At 37.6% G+C, this 21,551-nt stretch overlaps 1 long non-coding RNA gene across 2 annotated transcripts in view; it reads left to right on the top strand.

Moving 5' to 3' along the window:
• The window catches only part of LOC109834290, a 65,901-nt gene extending 44,889 nt beyond the window's left edge, over positions 1-21,012 (top strand). Inside the window, exons 2-5 of one of the 2 annotated variants that reach the window (XR_002245522.1) lie at positions 19,588-19,647; positions 19,718-19,942; positions 20,016-20,256; positions 20,383-21,012. This is a non-coding gene — a long non-coding RNA (uncharacterized LOC109834290). The remainder of the gene's footprint in view (positions 1-19,587; positions 19,648-19,717; positions 19,943-20,015; positions 20,257-20,382) is intronic. The other variant, XR_002245523.1, reaches the window with a different exon arrangement.

The following is a 21,551-nucleotide window of genomic DNA, read 5'->3' as shown; positions in this document are numbered from 1 at the left end:
GAAGGACGTTAGGACTATTCTATCTTATCAGCGTCAGCCTCTTGCGATTCCGGATCCCTCTTCCAGTTCTAACTCTGGTTCTGATGAGGACTCTGATGAAGGATCTGTATCTGGCTTTGGTTCGAGATCTGTCTCCGGATCTGATGATGGTGGTGATTGACTTTGTTGCTTATTGGAGTTTATTGGATTTTATGCTTATTGTGATGTTTATGTTTTGGTGAAAGAAAACTTGACACTTATGTTTTATTTTGAGTTGTAATAACTCTATGGTTTGTGTGGGAAACTATGTGTTATTATGGAACAAATTATGTATGGTTTGTGTGGTAAACAATGTAGTTTTGTGGGACTAAATTATGTATGGTTTGTGTGGTAAACAATGTAGTTTTGTGGGACTAATTTGGTTTATTGTGGTTATGTTTGTTTATCATGAACAATGTATGGTGAAAACAATTTTATTTATGCCTTGTTTTGTGAAAACATGTTGCTAATGATGCTTTATGCTTGGTTTGGACTTTAAATTTCAAATATTTATGGATGTGTATGAATGATTATGATTATGATTATTTAGCTCCTATATATTATCTCTATATGTCATTTATGCAAATTGACAGGGGGAGCTCTTTTCTTTTTGTCCATACACTTGGTTATTATCTGCGCTTGAATGCAAGGGGAGCGTTGCTCCTATTTATTTTTTTCTTCCATTTTTGATGTTGTCAAAGGGGGAGAAAATCTACATATTGATGTTCAGTTTAATGTTTAATTTATATTGATGGAACGTTATGATATGTGGTTTTATATATTCATGTTATATGTGGTTTATCAATATGTACTTCATATCATTAAATAAATTGTTTGCCATCATTAAAAAGGTGGAGATTGTTGGCCCTATAGTTTTGATGATGATTTGTCAAACAATTTATCACTAATCTATTCTCTAGTTTTGTTGTTTTTGTTGTTCTCTTTACAGGTAATTCAACACACGATAATCAAGCGTTAAATATTCAAGTTCATGTGTGTGCATTCACCTAGGTATAAGTTTAGCTTGCTTACATATATTATACGTTTATATTCAAGCTCAATATATGTGCACTTAACACAATTTCGACGTTTTCTATCAAATAAATGATTTATCATCAAACTTCTTTATAATAGTTTTTAATTCATGTTTACAGCTCATTCACACTTGTTTATATATATATATATATATATAGATATATATATATACGTATTTACAAGTCATATCTCAATTTTCATGTTCACGAAAATACAGGTTTTCTGAACACTTTTCAAAAACAGGGAGTTTTCACAAACAAAAATTGATTTTTATGTGCTCGCGGTCGACTGTGACGGTCGACCGTGAATCCATCAGAGACTTTTTCGGTCGACCGTCGCGGTCGACCGCCAACCTTTAAATCTCTATTTCAGTGTTTTTGTGCTTCGCGGTCGACCGTGAGATTTCCACGGTCGACCACCGATCTAATAATTGCTTTCCAACGACTATTTTTCTGATTTGATTTTTTGGGGCTGTTTTGGTCTTTTCAAGTTTGTTTTGGTTGATATTTTGAGTGGGTATAGATACCCCATTGCTGTTCTCTTTCAAAAAACTAAGTTTTGTTTTACAGTGAAGTTTTAACAAAAATCTTAAGAGTGTTTAAAGAGTTGTTTAAGCTGTTTCTGATCATCTGTTTTAAAAGAAATCTGCTATAACAAGAAGAGGCTTTTCATTTCAACTGAGGATCCTATCCTCATCATCCTCTACTGTTCTTCTTGTTTATTGAGAGGTTTTCCTAACTCATCTTTTCATATAGCTTATAATTTCTTTTTCATATCTTAGCTATATTTATTGAGTTACATATTTTTCATTCACTGTTATCACACACACAATATTGAGCTTAATATCTTCATACCATATAGTGTGGGTTGTGGGGTGTGATTTAGTGAGTATGAGCTTCAATTGTGTTCTCATTTATTGTTGAGAATAAACCATTGTATTTAATCTTTATTTGTAAGTATCACTTGTAATACATTTGTACACCGAGAGGAGTGTGAGGCGAGAGACGGGGTCGAATCCAATAGGAGTGGCGTCGGTTGACGAACCTAGGGAGAGGTTGCATCCGAGCACTTGAGGAGGAGGACACGGGCTAGGTTCCTACACTTAGTGTGTAAAGTGTGATTACATAGTGTTGGTTGTGTGAGAGTTTTCGGTAAGCTTATAAACCGAGTGTGTAGAAGTTCTGGCTTCCAAACCGGATTGTGATAGTGGAGGTCTCCTCGAGGTGAGGAGCGGGGACGTAGGTCGTGGTGACCGAACCTCGTAATCATATCGTTTGTTTGTGTTTTGCTTAGCGTATCTTTTATTTGTGTTTATTCATATCTTTCTTGCTCATATTTATCTTATATCATTCTTGCAAGAATAAATCAATCAATATAATTTTAATTGGAATTTAATCGGGATTAGATTAACATAAGATCCTAATCACCCTCCCTCTAGGGTCTAACAATTGGTATCAAAGCTTGGTGCTCTTTGATTTAAGGTCTAATCACCTTGAGTTAAAGATCCAAGTTATCTTTTGTGCTAATCTAGTGTTGATTGCTTTTTGCTTCTTACATATAATCATTATGGATATGTATGATGCATCCAGTCTTGGTTATTCTATTAATGTTGCTCCTCATTTGGATATTTTCCCCTATGATTAATGGCGTGTTAGATTCAAACTTTTTGTTCAATCTAAACAATTCGATTTATGGGAAATTATTGAGGATGCTTATGTCGTTCCTATTTTGGAAAAATCCAAATGGAGTAAAAATAATAAAAGATTGTTTAATATGAACAAGCTTTTGTTAGAATATTTGCTTAATGCTTTTCACTCTTCATTTTCTAACAAATTTGCTAATTTTGATAGTGCTTACGCCTTATGGAAATTTATTGAAGCACATGAAGGGAACTTGGAGGCTATTCAACAAGCATTAGAAAATCACACTTTGAGTTCTAAAGAAGCCTCATCTCCATGTATCAAACCACTAGGTGATAACCCTAGTGAGGTATGCGAGCTTGATAACGATGATATTATTACTTTTGATGAGCTTGCTCTTGAGTTTGAAAAATTACACAATTGTTATATTGATGTAAAGAGTAAGTATGTAAATATGAAATCCACTCATGAAACACTAGACACTAAGTTTAATTTTATTGCAAATGAAAATATAATTCTTAAAGAATGCAATGAAACTTTGAAAATTGAAAATGCTAGTTTGCTTCATAAAAAACATGATGCCATGTTAGAAGTAGATAAGTTAAAATTTATGATAAAAAATCTTGTTTATCCTACTTCTAGTAGCAATGCTTGTATGCACAATGATGAGTTGAATCAAATGAGAAAACGTATATCTACCTTTGATTCAACACTAAACACTTATATTGCTAATAATAAAAAGCTTATGGACTTGTGTGCAAAATACAATGTTAATTCTTCTAAGAAACCTATTCATTATGCACACATGTATGATAAAATTCACAAATGTTCTATTTGCGGTCTTAAAGGCCATTTAGCCCAATTTTGTCATAATGCACAAAAAATTGACATGCCTATTCATGATTGTGCATCCCATCAAGCTTCTTCATCTCATACACATGTATACACACATAGTGTAAATCATAAACATGCTCATGTGTATAAATGTGATTATTATGGTCGTCTTGGTCATTTGGCCATGTTTTGTTTCGATTTGTAAAGAAATTCTCATTTGAAAAATAATTACAAAGAAAAATCTATTTTTGCAAATGAACTACGTGCATTTCATTTCGGTCAACGCAAACCATTCAAACCTCTACATTGCATAAATTACAATCGTATGGGTCATGTTTACGATTTTTGTTTTGACCGTTTCGGTGCACAAAATACGTCTAAACGGGTTCATAGCCCTAGGGCCTTGGATTTACATGATCGGGGTCATGTCCCAAATTTTAGTGGTACCAAAATGATTTGGGTACCAAAATGAGCCTCATGTCATTTGTTTTTGTTGTTTATTTTGTTTTTTTAGTATATTGGTTCTTAGGCTTAAATATTAATTATTGTTGTTTTATTAAGCTAAAATAAAATAATTTCATGATTTAAATAGCTAAGAACTTCTTATATATTCTTATATATGTATAATAAACATAAAACAAATTTTTATTTAAGACCAAATTGCATTTTTCTCAAGATCCAGTGCTTTAAATTGCCTATGCTTTTATTTTTTTCTCGCGGTCGACCGCCACGGTCGACCACCGATGTTTCTGGAAGTTGCTTCGGTCGACCGCCACGGTCGACCGTAAGAAATTCTTTATGTTTCTGTTCATTTCGTTATCGGGTTTCGGTTTCAATTGAATATTTACTTCTGAACCCGACTCGTTCTCCACCGTTGATCTCATTCATCACTTGATCCAGACCATCCCTTCCTCTCCTTTTGATCCGATCCTCTCTCATCTTTTCCCAAATTCGATATTTTCCCCAAATTCCCAATTCTTCCCTCGGTCGCCCGTAGCTCCTCTCCGGTCGACCGCGGCCATCTCTTCATCAATTTCGTGTTGGAAATCTGTTGGGTAATCTCTCATCTCACTCTTGTGCTCTATTTCATTATCTAGGGTTTCTTTCACTTTCATTTCTAGGGTTTTCAATTTCTGTCTAATTTCATATCTATTTAAACCCAAATTGATCATATCTACCACAATGTCTCCTAAGAAAAGATCTAAGCCTGAGTCTGGTTCCTCATCTTCCATTGCCTCCCACTATGAGGATTATCTTCTGTTCAAACCCCTTATTAAGAAATATAGGGATCTGCGTAAAAAAAAATCCTGCCTACTCGATATATCAAATATGAGGAACTAGCCATATATGATATTCATGATATTCTGTATGCTGTTGGTTTGCATAAACTGCTAGACGTGGAACGTAAAGTTCCTTATTACCCATTCCTTGTCTATTTATTTTATGCAAACCTATCTGTTTCATCTACTGCTGATGGTCTCCAAACCATCACCATATCTGTTAAGAACATTCAGATATCTTTTTCTGCCAACGAACTTGTCGGAATCCTTAAGATTCCAACAAGTGACGTTGAGCTTATGTCTATCGATCACACCGATCAGGTTGTGAACGATATCTTGTTTAAGCCCGGTTGCACCTATCCTATGAACAACAAATCACTCAATCTCACTGCTAAAATCATAGCTCGTATTGTTGCTCATAATCTCATTCTCAAAACCGGTAGCTTTGATCATTTTCCCCTGATAAGGTTAATGTTGTTTATGCCATTTTTGCCAAAATAAAAGTGAATTGGGCAAATGTTTTTCTTAAGAACATGGCATGCAAGAATTACAAACTTCTTCCTTTTGGCAGCTTCATCACCCTCATTCTTCAACACTTCGGTGTTGCTCTAACCAATGAACCCAAAGTTGATCCGGGTAAGGAATACTTTGATAGAGTCTCTCTCTCCCGTATGCAACTTTCTGACTCCTTCTCTGATCCTGCTAAGCCATCATCTTCCCGTTCTCGGTCTAGAGCTTCTACCTCCTCCACTTCTGATATATGTGCCCGATTGGATCGTCTTGAGACTCAGGTCTCATCTATTCAGAAGGACGTTAGGACTATTCTATCTTATCAGCGTCAGTCTCTTAGCATTCCAGATCCCTCTTCCAGCTCTGACTCTGATTCAGGTGAGGGTTCTGAAGGAGGATCTGCTTCTGGCTCTGGTTCGGGATCTGGCTCTGGCCTTGCTCCTGATTGTTGCTTATTGGAGTTTATTGGATTCTATGCTTATGGTGATGTTTATGTTTTGGTGAAAGAAAACTTGACACTTATGTTTTATTTTGAGTTGTAATAACTCTATGGTTTGTGTGGGAAACTATGTGTTATTATGGAACAAATTATGTATGGTTTGTGTGGTAAACAATGTAGTTTTGTGGGACTAATTTGGTTTATTGTGGTTATGTTAGTTTATCATGAACAATGTATAGTGAAAACAATTTTCTTTATGCCTTGTTTTGTGAAAACATGTTGCTAATGATGCTTTATGCTTGGTTTGGACTTTTAATTTCAAATATTTATGGATGTGTATGAATGATTATGATTATGATTATTTAGCTCCTATATATGATCTCTATATGTCATTTATGCAAATTGACAGGGGGGACTCTTTTCTTTTTGTCCATACACTTGGTTATTATCTGTGCTTGAATGCAGGGGGAGCGTTGCTCCTATTTATTTTTTTCTTCCCTTTTTGATGTTGTCAAAGGGGGAGAAAATCTACATATTGATGTTCGGTTTAATGTTTAATTCATATTGATGGAATGTTATGATATGTGGTTTTATATATTCATGTTATATGTGGTTTATCAATATGTACTTCATATCATTAAATAAATTGTTTGTCATCATCAAAAAGGGGGAGATTGTTGGCCCTATAGTTTTGATGATGATTTGTCAAACAATTTATCACTAATCTATTCTCTAGTTTTGTTGTTTTTGTTGTTCTCTTTACAGGTAATTCAACACACGATAATCAAGCGTTAAAGATTCAAGTTCATGTGTGTACATTCACCTAGGTATAAGTTTAGCTTGTTTACATATATTGTATGTTTATATTCAAGCTCAATATATGTGCACTTAACACAATTTCGACGTTTTCTATCAAATAAATGATTTCTCATCAAACTTCCTTATAATAGTTTTTAATTCATGTTTACATCTCATTCACACTTGTTTATATATATATATATATACATGATATATATATATACGTATTTACAAGTCATAACTCAATTTTCATGTTCACAAAAATTCAGGTTTTCTGAACACTTTTCAAAAACAGGGAGTTTTCACAAACGAAAATTAATTTTCCAAAAATTTCTTTTCAAACATGTAAATTTCATCATTTAGAAACTTTCTCCAAAGTTTTACTATTTTTGGAATTAATTTGATATTTTTAATGTATTTTCAAAATCAACTTAAAAACCTCTCATATGTCATATATCAGTTTACGGTCGACCGCCACGGTCGACAGCCACGGTCGACTGCCAGCAGTTATTTTTTATAGTATGCTTTTTTATGGCTCGCGATCGACCGTGACGATCGACCGCCGCGGTCGACCGCCAGCCTTTAAATCTCTTTTTCAGTGTTTTTATGCTTCGCAGTCGACCGCGAGATTTCCACGATCGACCGTCGATCTAATAATTGCTTTCCAACGGCTATTTTTCTGATTTGATTTTTTGGGGCTGTTTTGGTCTTTTCAAGCTTGTTTTGGCTGATATTTTAAGTGGGTATAAATACCTCATTGCTGCTCTCTTTCAAAAAAACTAAGTTTTGTTTTATAGTGAAGTTTTAACAAAAATCTTAAGAGTGTTTAAAGAGCTGTTTAAGCGGTTTCTGATCATCTGCTTTAAAAGAAGTCTGCTATAATAAGAAGAGGCTTTTCATTTCAACTGAGGATCCTATCCTCATCATCCTCTACTGTTCTTCTTGTTTATTGAGAAGTTTTCGTAACTCATCTTTTCATATAGCTTATAATTTCTTTTTCATATCTTAGCTATATTTATTGAGTTACATATTTTTTCATTCGCTGTTATCACACACACAATATTGAGCTTAATATCTTCATATCATATAGTGTGGGTTGTGGGGTGTGATTTAGTGAGTGTGAGCTTCAATTGCGTTCTCATTTGTTGTTGAGAACAAACTATTATATTTAATCTTTATTTGTGAGTATCACTTGTAATGCACTTGTACACCGAGAGGAGTGTGTGGCGAGAGACGGGGTCGAATCCAATAGGAGTGGCGTCGGTTGACGAACCTAGGGAGAGGTTGCATCCGAGCATTTGAGGAGGAGGACACGGGCTAGGTTCCTACACTTAGTGTGTAAAGTGTGATTGCATAGTGTTGGTTGTGTGAGAGTTTTCGGTAAGTTTGTAAACCGAGTGTGTAGAAGTTCCGGCTTCCAAACCGGATTGTGATAGTAGAGATCTCCTTGAGGTGAGGAGCAGGGATGTAGGTCGTGATGACCGAACCTCGTAATCATATCGGTTGTTTATGTTTTGCTTAGCGTACCTTTTATTTGTGCTTATTCATATCTTTCTTGCTCATATCTATCTTATATCATTCTTGCAAGAATAAATCAATCAATATAATTTTAATTAACATTTAATCGGGATTAGATTAGCATAAGACCCTAATCACCCTCCCTCTAGGGTCTAACATACAGGTCCTTTTACACCGACTGAAGGTTGGACCGATCATATCCAAAGTATTTCAGTCTCATCTATAAAAGAAACGAGACTGAAACACTTTGGAGGGGGTATCTGTAGGTGTCAAAAATTACCTATAGGTCCCCGCACACGGTTCGAGATGGAGAGGAGACGATGAACATCGCTATTCGAGTCACAGAAGCTCATTTGATAATGTTGAATGCATGAAGTTAGTCGACGGACCATGTGAAGCAACGGAATTTCAGAATAATTAAAACACGAATGAATCGAAGCTGCACGTCGCTTATGAAAGACAAAACGCCCCTTGTGTCCTATTTACTCCACACATGATTCAATCATGAAAGCTTGTAGATCTCCTCGTCGGCTTTTCGACGCATTCTAGATCGCGTGATTCCGAGTTCGGGTGATGAAAATACGAAGAAAACGGACGAAGCGCGCAAGACCAAGCCCTCGGCCTGGCCGAGACACCCGCGGGTGTCTGTAACCCGAAAAAGTTATTTTTTAGTTGTTTTTGGCGGTTTTTCAACCGTTAACCGCCTGGATTTGTTCCAACTGATAAAATATCATCTATGAACGTGGTTAAGTGATTACAACTGAGGATAAGAGGGAATCGACCTTTTTTATCTGAAAACAGAGGTCCCAAAGCCTTTAACTACAGCCCAGGGCCTTTATTTTTTGAGATCTGGAATTCTCGAGCGTTGGCGAAGCTCTGCCGAACTGAAGACTGAAGGATCACGAATTTCAGAGAGGAGGAGGAGATCGGATCGAGTTCTTTAGCATAAAGAAGGATAGTTTGTCAGATCCAGAGCCTGGTTCCTTCCCTTGAGATCGCCCCGTTGCGGTGATCTCGAGAAGAGTGATTATCTTGCTGTTGCCGAGATAATTGCTTCGGCTTCTTAATTCCTTCGCAAATTGACGAAGCTACGGGTCTGATCTGATCGTTTGGTGGTCCATGGATATCAACGTCCCCGTCATAAGCCAAGATCCCACGCAAGCAGCGGGCGATAAACACCCGTGGTGCTGTTTGATGAGAGTTGTAATTTTTCATTTTCATTGTGTAAGAGTCTTATAAAAAGACAATCTTTTTTGTTTTCATTGTAACGACTGAAGTTGTAATGATTATCTTAATGAAGAAGACAATTTTCTCCCCAAACAAGTACGACCCCCAGCCTGAATGGTTGTTTCGGAGCCTTTCAACAGTCCAAATCGCTCCTTAACATGTGCTTTACATCGATCTTCGGGTAGAGGACCCAGGCGGTCTTTCACAGAAACTCTAGATTTGGTGAGGTCCATACTACCATGGGGAGTGGGATCCGGAGTTGACGAAGGTTGAAGGGTAACTTCATCTACTTTTGCCTTAGGCGCTGATTTGACCTTTGGCATCCAAACCCGTTTCTGCTTGGGCAATTTTTTAACCACCTCTTCCTTCTGCATTTTCCGCGCTTCTTGCACAAAGACTCGGGCTTGCGCAAGTAATGCGCGACGCTTCTGGATTCGTTCCTCAAGGGTAGAGTGGGACCTCTTGACGCGAACCCATTCGTTCTTCTCTGCTTTAGAAGAGGGGTTGCTTGATCGCCGTTGTTATTCTTAGAGTTGCCTAGACTTCAGATCCACATCATAGCAGATCCCATCCATTGGTTCCAAAGCCTTAGCAAGTTGACGCGCAAGACGTTAACGCCGTCTTTGGCACGCCCTCTTTGACAATGTTGGCATAGCTTCAGCAACTGACTCTTTGGTCAAGGAGGAGTTCGGAACAGCTGATCTAACTTCGCTGGATATCGGCGACACGTTACGACTTACAATTACTACGGCGGCGCCGCGGAGATCATCTTCTCTGGTCTTCGTGTCAGAAGACCAGCGAACTTTTCTGGATCTGCGAGGAGAGGCAGATCTGGAGGAGGACAAATATTCCTTGAACTTCTGTTGGTCGAATTCAAATTTGACCTCTTCATTCACCAGGATCTTGATCGCTGGTTGCATCACGACAGCTTTGACAGCGAAGTTATTGGCTCCCACTGTGGTCGGTAGATTGTTTGGGAAGAAAGTTGATATATTCATTGATGTGTTCATTACAACTTCAGACGTTACAATGAAAACAAAAGTCAGTCTTTTTATAAGACCTTTACATAATAAAAACAAAATAAAAAAATACAACTTTCGTCAAACAGCGCAACGGGTGTTTATCACCCGCTGCTTGCGTGGGATCTTAGCCTGTGACGGGGACGTTAGTATCCGTGGACCACCAGTACCGTAACAGGGAAATCTCAAGGCAAAGGACCGGGAAGTGTGGATCTGACGAGATCCTCTTTTTTATACCGACGAACTCGATATGATCTCCTCCTCACTTCCGAAAGTCGTGCTTCTTCGGTCTTTAATTCAGCAGGGCTTCGCCAACGCTTGAGAATTCCAGATCTGAAAAAATTAAGGCCCTGAGGCTGTATTTATAGGTTACAGGAGCCCTGTTTTCGGATAAGAACGATCAATTCACTCTTATATTCAGTTGTAACCACTTAACCATATTCTTGGATGATGTTTTATCAGTTGAAACAAATCTAGGTGGTTAACGGTCGAAAAACGGCTGAAAACAGCCAAATAATAGATTTTCGGGGCTGCAGACACCCATGAGTGTCTCGGTCATGCTTTGGCTGAGACACCATTTGGTGTCTCGACCAACCACTGGCCGGGACACGAGGGGTGTTTCGTCTTTTGCAAGTGATGCGGAGCTCCCGATCTATTCGTGTTTTGATTATTCCGAAGTTCCGTTGCCTCACATGGTTCGTCGACTCACTTCATACCCTTATCGTCGTCAAATGAGCTTCTATGACTCGGATAGCGATGTTCATCATCTTCTCTCTATACCGAGCCATGTGCAGGGACCTATAGGCAATTTTTGACGCCTACAAACATGTTCCCACTTCCACTCGGGAATAGGAAGGGGCTGTAATAACCCAGTTGTCCTCTGATGCTCAGCCTTCACCTGCTGACATGTTAGGCATTTTGACACAAATCGGGCTATCTCCATCTTCATTCCTGGCCACCAGTAATGCTCTCTTAAGTCCCAATACATCTTCGTGCCTCCTGGATGAATAGAAAGCACTAAACTGTACTCCTCCTCCAAAAGCTCTCGTCTAACATCACCCTTAGGCACACACAACCTACCACAGAATCGCAAGGATCCATCCTCATGTATCTGTAGATCAGTTCTCTCTCCAGACTCCACTTATTTCTTGAATTTTTGGTACCGAGCATCCTCGAACTGGGTAGCCTTGATCCGGTCTACCAGAGTTGACTGTAAATGTAAACTCATCAACTGTCTCCCTCCTCCAGATAATATAACCTCCATGTTCATCCTCCGGAACTCAGCTAGAAACTCCCGTTGTCTGGTGAGTCTCATCGCCACAGGCTTCCTACTCAAATGATCTGGCACCACATTAACTCGTCATGGGTGATATTGTAAATCAAGATCATAATCCGCTATAAGCTCTAACCACCTGCGTTGTCTTATGTTGAGCTTCTTCTGAGTGAAGATATACTTGAAGCTTTTATGATCTGTGTATACCTCCCCTCTCTGCCCCAAAAGGTTCGTGTTTTGATTATTCCGAAGTTCCGTTGCCTCACATGGTTCGTCGACTCACTTCATACCCTTATCGTCGTCAAATGAGCTTCTATGACTCGGATAGCGATGTTCATCATCTTCTCTCTATACCGAGCCATGTGCAGGGACCTATAGGCAATTTTTGACGCCTACAAACATGTTCCCACTTCCACTCGGGAATAGGAAGGGGCTGTAATAACCCAGTTGTCCTCTGATGCTCAGCCTTCACCTGCTGACATGTTAGGCATTTTGACACAAATCGGGCTATCTCCATCTTCATTCCTGGCCACCAGTAATGCTCTCTTAAGTCCCAATACATCTTCGTGCCTCCTGGATGAATAGAAAGCACTAAACTGTACTCCTCCTCCAAAAGCTCTCGTCTAACATCACCCTTAGGCACACACAACCTACCACAGAATCGCAAGGATCCATCCTCATGTATCTGTAGATCAGTTCTCTCTCCAGACTCCACTTATTTCTTGAATTTTTGGTACCGAGCATCCTCGAACTGGGTAGCCTTGATCCGGTCTACCAGAGTTGACTGTAAATGTAAACTCATCAACTGTCTCCCTCCTCCAGATAATATAACCTCCATGTTCATCCTCCGGAACTCAGCTAGAAACTCCCGTTGTCTGGTGAGTCTCATCGCCACAGGCTTCCTACTCAAATGATCTGGCACCACATTAACTCGTCATGGGTGATATTGTAAATCAAGATCATAATCCGCTATAAGCTCTAACCACCTGCGTTGTCTTATGTTGAGCTTCTTCTGAGTGAAGATATACTTGAAGCTTTTATGATCTGTGTATACCTCCCCTCTCTGCCCCAAAAGGTAGTGCCGCCATAGCTTCAATGCAAAAATCACCACCGCCAATTCCAGATCATGAACTAGGTAGTTCCTCTCATGTGTCTTCAATTGCCTAGATGCATAAGCTACTACCTTCCCATGTTACATCAGAACACAACCTAAACCCAAACCAAAAGCATACGTGTGCACTACAAATCCTCCTGACTCATTAGGAATTGTCAAAACTGGTGTTGTTGTCAACTTCTTCATTAACTCCTCAAATGTTGCTTGACACTCCTGAGTCCACAAAAACTTGACCTCCGTTCGAGTCAGCCTAGTAAGTGGTCCTGAAATCTTAGTAAAATCCATTATGAATTTCCTATAATATCTAGCCATCCCTAATAAACTTTGTACTTCTGTCACAGATATAGGCGGATCTAATCTTAACAATGCATTAACCTACTTCGGGTCCACAGAGATACATGCTCCTGAAATCACATGCCCCAAGAAGGACACTTGCTCCAGCCAAAACTCAAACTTGTTCAATTTTTCATAAAGCTTCTCCTTCCGTAGGATTTTCAACACCGTCCTTAGATGCTCTGAATGACCTTCCGTGGTCTTGGAGTACACAAGAATGTCATCAATGAACACCATAATAAACTTGTCAAGATACTGGGAAAACACCTTGTACATCAATAAATGTAGATAGAGCATTTGTCACTCCGAATGGCATCACCAAAAACTCATAGTGCCCGTACCATGTTCGAAATGCGGTGTTAGGTATGTCTTCATTCCTCACCTTCAGCTGATGATAACGTGACCTGAGGTCCAGCTTAGAACACATTCTAGCTTCTCCGAGCCGATCAAAAAGATCATATATGCTGGGAATTGGATATTTATTTTTGATGGTAACCCGATTCAACTCCCTGTAGTCAATACACATCCTTCGGCTACCATCCAGCTTTAGCACTAATACCACTGGTGCTCCCCAAGATGAAGTACTAAGCCTGATAAATTTTTTATAAATATACTCCTAAACCTGCTTTCTCAACTCCTCTAAATCTGTTATTGGCATTCGGTAATGGGGTTTTGAAATAGGTGCAACCCCTGGAATAACATCGATGGCAAACTCTATATCTCTATCTGGTGGCAGACCCGGCAACTCATCAGGAAAAACGTCAAGGAACTCCTCGACAATTTCTGGTAGGGGCTTATCCTCTACTTCAATACAGGTTAATACTCTATCCATGCCTGCTCGATACTCTAGCTGTTCCATCACTTTGCTATCGCTCATGAATTCAAACTCTGGGTGACCTAGTATCTTGAACACTATGCTTTTGCGTTGGCAGTCGATCGTCGCATGGAAGTTGTAGAGCCAATCCATCCCTAAAATAACATCAAACCCATTAGTGTCAATCACCAACAAGTCTGCAAATAGCTCCCTACCACAAACTACCACTGGACATCTCTTACACTCCCTACTAGACATTAATACCCTGCTACCGGTATGGATATTCCAGCTCGCCTCTAAACTATCACATGGTATGGTGTGGCGTGCAATGAATTGAGCAGATATAAAATAGTGTGATGCCCCAGAATCAAATAGGGTAAATGTAGGGATTGAATAAACCAAAATGGTACCTGTGACTACGTCTCCAGATGCATCTGCCTGCTTAGCAGTAAATGTCATAACCTGACCTTGTCTCTGTTGCTGCTGAGCTTGCTGACCATATTCCCTTGGGTGCCTCTACTGATAAGGTGGCTGATATGGGTGCTGGAAATAAGGACCTCTCCGTTGTCTCTGGCCTTGAAATTGTTGACCCCTCTGATGTCCTCAAAACATCTGCTACTGTGTGAGAAGTGGTGGCCTCAACTATTATCCACCTTGTCAAGTTTGGCCTGGTGGCACTATCGCTCTTCTTGAAATTCCTCTTGAAACTCCCCTACTAGGACAAGTGGTGATCTGATGATCTGTCGTCCCACATGCTAAGCACAACCTGTTAGCTCGCATGCAGTCCTTCATCAAGTGCTCCGGCTTGCTGCGGAAATGGAAGATCATGTTGGTTGGTTGTGGAGCTGGTCTCGAAGCCCTTGTCTGCTGGCGCTTAGCTGGTGCTCCTCCCGTCTGAGGCTTTTGTTGGTTACCGCCTGAGGTCTAACCTACAGGGCGCTTGTTTGCCCCTCTCCTCACAGAGTACATGATCCCAATCAGTTGTTCTGCCTTCCGAGCTACCTCTAGGACATCCGCATAAGTCTCAACCCCCTTCTGACTATAAATCTGAGTCTAGATCTCAAAATTTAGGCCCTGCATGAACCTTTGTCCCTTATCCACCTCATTCGACATTATCCCCGAGGCAAACCTGCTGAGCTTGGTAAATTTTGCTGCATACTCATCAACTGTACTAGTTCTCTGCCACAGCTTAACAAACTGCCTCTGCATCTCAAGACAAGCCGTCTTCAGGAAAAATGCCTCTAGGAAACTCTCCCGGAATGTCTCCCATAATATCAGCCTAGGCAGCTTCTCCCCCCTGCGTCCCACCAGGTCCTGGCTACATTAATGAGCTGCAGCTGAACAATATCAACTCGGTCTTCATCTGGTATCTTTGCTGCCCTCAATAAATGATCTATTTTCTCCAACCATATATCGGCCTCATATCCGCTTCAGTCCCAGCAAAGTATTGTGGGTTGAGCTTCCGAAATCCAGACACATTGCCCGGCATTGCAACCTGTCGCTGCTCGTCCCTCTGACGATTATGAGCTACCAGGTCCCTAATCCATTCTGCAAGATCAGTCTAATCGACTTGGTGTCCCTCAGGGATAACTAGAGTAGGGGGTCGACATTTTGGGGCCATAGTGATCACCTAAAAATAAGATTGGTCTAGATTAGGACTTGGGAATCAGAGAAATGGGAGTCAAAGGACGTATTTTTAGAAAGGAAATAACTCATTCTATACATGCTCTATTTTTAGCTCAATCTTAGTTTCTACTTGTATATAGGACGAGACAACTATTCCTAAACCTAGGGCTCTGATATCAATCAAAACCTTGTCACACCCCGGTTCCAAAATGTAATAGTTTGAAACATAACTCGGCCGACAATGCAACCATACGGTCACATTCATGCCTCTAGATCATCCTGTATACATATATAAAGACAAAACTATACCAAAGAGCATGTAGCCAAGATAAAAAAAAAGGAATGTATAGATAAAGAAATATCGAACATTTTCATAGTTCTATGACAAGTCCACAGTTTATCTAAATAGAAAGAAAAAATACACCATAGTCTAGAGAGCCACATGTAGCTAAAGAAAAGCCTAAACCAAATAACTACCTAAATCAACTGAACTGGATAACTGATAGAATGAATGGTGATCACTGCTGATGAGCCTGCCCCTCGAGATACTCTCGATCCTGCGAAGAAAAAAAGGTTCCCGAATCTGGGGCACGCAAATCCCAAGGGAGTCAGAAAACTCCCAACAAGCATGTAAAATGAAGGAATTATGCGCGTGTAAGTGTATGTGGCAGATATAAAGAAAAGTTGAAAATCTAAATTAATAATGATAAAAGGAAATGCAAATCATAGAGATCAAAATAATGTCCATCATCAAACACACAAGCGTATAATTATTATTTTAGATGTTATTTGAATTAGAGAAGAATATTTTCATGTATAGAAATCGGTTTCCCGTAAACCGTCCTGGGAACACGGCTTCAAGTCAAGATGGGCCCTTATTTCTCATATATATATAAACCAGGATATCAAGAATGCGCACAAGCCCGTTTATATACATGTTATATTCTCCGTCCAATTCTCCTTTATTAACTCCCGTGTTTGTCTGTTTAACCTAAGTAACTGTGCATGAAATGTTGAGCACTAACCATAGTATTGCCGTGGAACAACTTTAGAAAAACTATGAGAAATAACCGTGACCCGGAACATGTCCAATCAAGAGGGGTGCATTGTCTAGTCGATGATATAATAGTAATAGCCAAGGAAAAAAAATCTCATATCGGGATATCGATATCGAGAGCATAGCCATGCTATTATAATAGTAATAGCCAAGGAAAAAAAATCTCATATCGGGATATCGATATCGAGAGCATAGCCATGCTATGAAAGCACGCTTATAAATCACAAAAAAATCTCATATCGGGATATCGATATCGAGAGCATAGCCATGCTATGAAAGCACGCTTATAAATCACACTTTTACAGAAGTTATTTTCATGCACAATCAATCCTATTAAACGTCACTAGGTGACCAAAATAAAGCATCAGATGATCCAATAAGCATCAATAGATCAAATAATATCATCAATCATCTTAATAAACGGAAAATGACTAATTAGCATATTTGTTTAGTGTCAAGCAGGCCAAACAAATTTTAAATTTGACTCCATATAAATCTACAAAACTGATTTTAGTGAGTAAGAGGCTTAAACGGGTCTAAAATAGAATATTGTATCCCAACTTGGTCAAACTGGTCTGGAGTCATTGTCCAAAGCCACTAACCAATAAAACTAATAATCTTTCTTGTCATAGGTGATGTAGATAATAAGTAAACTTTAGTTTTCAGTCAAGTTCTTAAATAAATACTTCTAAATGAGTAAAAGATAAATTTATATATTTTGTAAATCAAAATTTTTATCTTCTGATTTGTATAAAAAATTATGTGAAATTAATAGTACTAATGTCAATAATAATGTTAAGATCATGGAGAGAAAATATAATAAATAAATAAGATAAAAAATATAGATCCTAGAATTATAAATCCTATTATTCATTTCCCAAATAAGAATATAACAATAAAAAATTAAAAAAACTCTAAAAATATTAAACATGTATTCTACTATTTATTTCTATGAAAGGAAAAAAATGAGTTGGAAATGAAGAACAAGCTAAACAAAATTTAGAAAAATAATTGAGAAAAGAGATGCTTGCTTGAAGGAAATCCAAATAATAATAATAATAATAATAATAATAATAATAATAATAATAATTGAGGAAGGGATACTTGTAGGAATGAAAAAATAAAAATATAATAATAATAAGATTTGAGGAAAATAATCCTTGCATGAATATAAGCTTAACACAAATTAGAAAATTAATTAAGGAAAAAGAGATGCTTGCCGATCCGTCGTAGAAAAGATTATAAACCCCAAATCCAAGAGAAAAATCCAAACGTCATCCCTCTCCTTCTCTTTTTCTCTATAGTTTTTTTTTATTTTCATTTTTAAAAGCTATTGTGAAGAAAAAGTAGATGAGATGTATATAGATTTTAAAGAGATGGAATAGTTAAGAGGTTAGAGATTTTCTAGGATTTTAAACATGGGAGATACATAAAATGGTTCCGTGGTTAAAGATTTTTTTTTATTTTTTTTTCTATTTTCCATTTTTTTAATGTGGGAGATATTTCCAAAAAAAACAAAAGCGATCTCACAAAAGTCATCACGTGAGAGGAAAACAAGGGGAAGAAGAAAAAAAAAATGAAGTTGGCCTTCTTGATATAATAACTCTCATGGGCCTTAAAATATATATATAATATATATATATATATATATATATATATATATATATATATATATATATATATAATATATATATATATATATATAATATATATATATGGAAAAGTGTTCCTAGGTGACGCATTGGATATCATCTAAGGCGCGGTCTAAAATCACATGATTGAGCTACATTGTGGATGATCGCACTCCGTTGAACTTGATCTACATATTCTAAACCCCAACACACCAAAGTTTGCAATGACTCATCGCGTTTGATCCTACGTCGAGCCATGTGAAAAGTTCTATTCATTTGAACCGTTAAAATTAATACGAGTGGATGAAGGGTCAAACAACGACGGGTTCACCCCAAACTTGGTGTGTTGGAGTTTTAGAAATTTAGATCAAGTTTTAATGGAGCGGATCATCCACAATGCAGCTCAATCATGTGATTTAGCCGCGTCTTAGATGATTATCTAAGGCGTCACCTTAAAACATTTCTCTCTCCTCATATATATATAAAAAATTATATATATATATATATATATATATATATATATATATATATATATATATATATATATATATATTTCAAATCCAAATGAGGTGGGCCTCCTATAAAATCTTGCATACAAAAAAAAGATTATTACAATAGGAGGGTAACTCAGAATAGTGGGGTCATGGGTTTGTTTGCTCAAGAATGTTTTTCAAGTATAAGATATCAGAACTCAATTCTAGATGACATACTATATTATGGAAAATTAACTGATATTGTTGAGGTAATTTATGGGTTTGGTAAACCAAAACAATATAGTTACACGATGTTCAAGGTTCGCTGGTGTCCTACAAAAAAGCAAAAGGATCATTATTGATTTGCACTAGTCAATCTTCACCGAGAAGTATATACGGATGAGAAATTCATTTTCGCAGATCCGAATGAGAATAAGCTGATTAGTGCTCCTTCGTGAAAGATCCGAATGTCATATCTGATTGGGTGGTTTTGTACAAAGAGCCAAGATCTGTTGTTCTTCCTAATAACAATGAAAAAAATATTGAAGAAAGTGAAGATAATTATAGTGAACCAATTGGGTCATTTGGTGATGTTTGGCAAGAATTCTCTTACACACAAAATGTAGTGCTGGATGTAGGTATGAACTATATATGTTACAATGCATTACCGATTTTCAGCTTATCATAAAAAAAACAATAATACATTTCATAATAACATATCTCATGAGCATGTATACAATTTTTTTAACTATGTTAATAATTGAATTTGTAGATGAGGAGGGCGAGGAGGCTCTTTGGCCTAGAGGGTGATCGATCACGGAGTATCACCCTAGGTACTGGTCCTGTTGATACACTGCCATCTTCGGATGTAGAAATAAAAATTAAATAATATTTTAATATATTTTATAAATTATTAGTTATCTAGCTCATAGTGATCATTTGTTACAGATGCGGGTTATTCATCACCCGTCCGCCCTGATGCAACACCAAAACCATCCCCCGACACAGGTATTCAATATTTAATAATTGATAATGGTCAATTAAAAATTTATATTAATGATTCTCCTTTCTTATGTAGGTGCTTCTTAGACCCTGACATATCCATCCTATACATTCCATATTGACTTGCGGCCGAAGACACATGACTATCTCAGTTTACCCTTACCTCCGGACTCTCATAAGTCCATGGCTGACTCAAGGAAGTATCACCCACGTGCTGCGAGAAAGTTAGAGAAAATGCTTCCTATATTGGAGACTAGGAAAGTTGTTACACTCGCAGCAAAAGAAAGAGAGATAACGAATGGTAAATTGTATAAATACTTTTAATTTTCACATTTATATATATTATATGATATATTATCATGTTATTATTGAAGGCTCTAAGCCAGATCCCATAGAGAACAGACATGACGAAGGTAAGCCTGAATCTAAACAACCGCCAAGATGACTGAGGGTGATAATTCGGTGGAATAGTTCTAATTTGCCCGTTGGTCCTTGGTCGACCCAATTGAATGCATATATTGGGGTTCTCGTTTGTAGAGCGAACATTATCAACCTTTATTTTTATTTTGAGAACTACTATGGACCGCATACGAGGCGATATAGACTGAGCTTTTGGTAACTACATATTGCTTTAGCTTTTCATTTATTAATAATTAGTAATTGATATTAAATTATCCTTACTATTAATAATTAGTAATTGATATTAAATTATCCTTACTAAATGTGTATGTAAATCTACAGGACTGCTTCTGCCTTGAGGACTTTGAGGGGGCTTGGAATTATGTGTTTAATTTCAAGGTTGAAGCAGTCCTCAAACAATGGAGGCATGAGATCAAACATGAAACCTAGACAAATATGAGGAGGACTGGCAGATGTTTTTAAACCTCGATGACTGAGTTGACAAGATTCATTTCGCGGTTCTCCTCATGTACTGGGACAGCAATGCCGCAAAGGTTAGTTTTAATAAAAAATAATTTATAATTTTAAGATATTAATTTCATTGCATATTTACAGTTATTTTTTAAAGAATAAATCCACGAATGGGTCAGAAAATAGAAGAAAGAAGCTGCATGACCACCACTTGGGCTCAAACTTCTATGCTAATCTGGAGGATGTTTATTGTCATGATATGATATATGTTATTTAAAACTTTAAATGATCTTAATGCTTAGTATGATTATGAAATCTCATAATTTATAATATGATAGGGAAAATCATTAATGCCGATACACATGAGGGCAAAAGCGTCATATGGTATTTTCTGTGATAGATATAGGGGCGATGAGAAGAATCGGGTGTAAAACCCCAAAAATTTAAATATTTTGTGATGAATAATAATAAATTTGTTATACATTGATAAATAACATATTGTGATGTTTGAATATGCTAGGAATTGATTTGAGATCAATTCAATGTATATATGTATATATGAGTCATATTGTGATGTTTGAATATGCTAGGAATTGATTTGAGATCAATTCAATGTATATATGTATATATGAGTGCAAATGCACAAAACATGTATGATGTATAAATCTGGAAAATAATGACTAGTGGAGAGATTTTATATTTTACACACTGATACAGTGTGAATATGGAAAACTTAAAGACCAAAGTTGTAGGTCTCTTCAGCAGCTTTCCAACAAATATTTAATCAGATCATTCTGAGCTCGGATATGAAAGTTACAACCAAAATACCGAAGAGTATGTTTCTAATCAGACTGAGTTTCCAGTTTCGGGTTTTGGGCTGTATTTATTCCGGTTTGTTGCCATATGTATACATGTTTATACACAAAAAATACCCCTTTTCTTTTATGTTCCAAACCCTAGCAGCCCCTCTCCTCCTCTTTCAAACCCTAGCCATAAACTTGAGTTCTCGAGAGAGTTTCATTAGGCGAAAAGCGAGGAGA

This window comes from Asparagus officinalis, chromosome 3, assembly GCF_001876935.1.
Source record: "Asparagus officinalis chromosome 3, Aspof.V1, whole genome shotgun sequence".
Classification (NCBI taxonomy): Eukaryota; Viridiplantae; Streptophyta; class Magnoliopsida; order Asparagales; family Asparagaceae; genus Asparagus; species Asparagus officinalis.
This window is presented reverse-complemented; position numbering and strand designations above follow the sequence as displayed.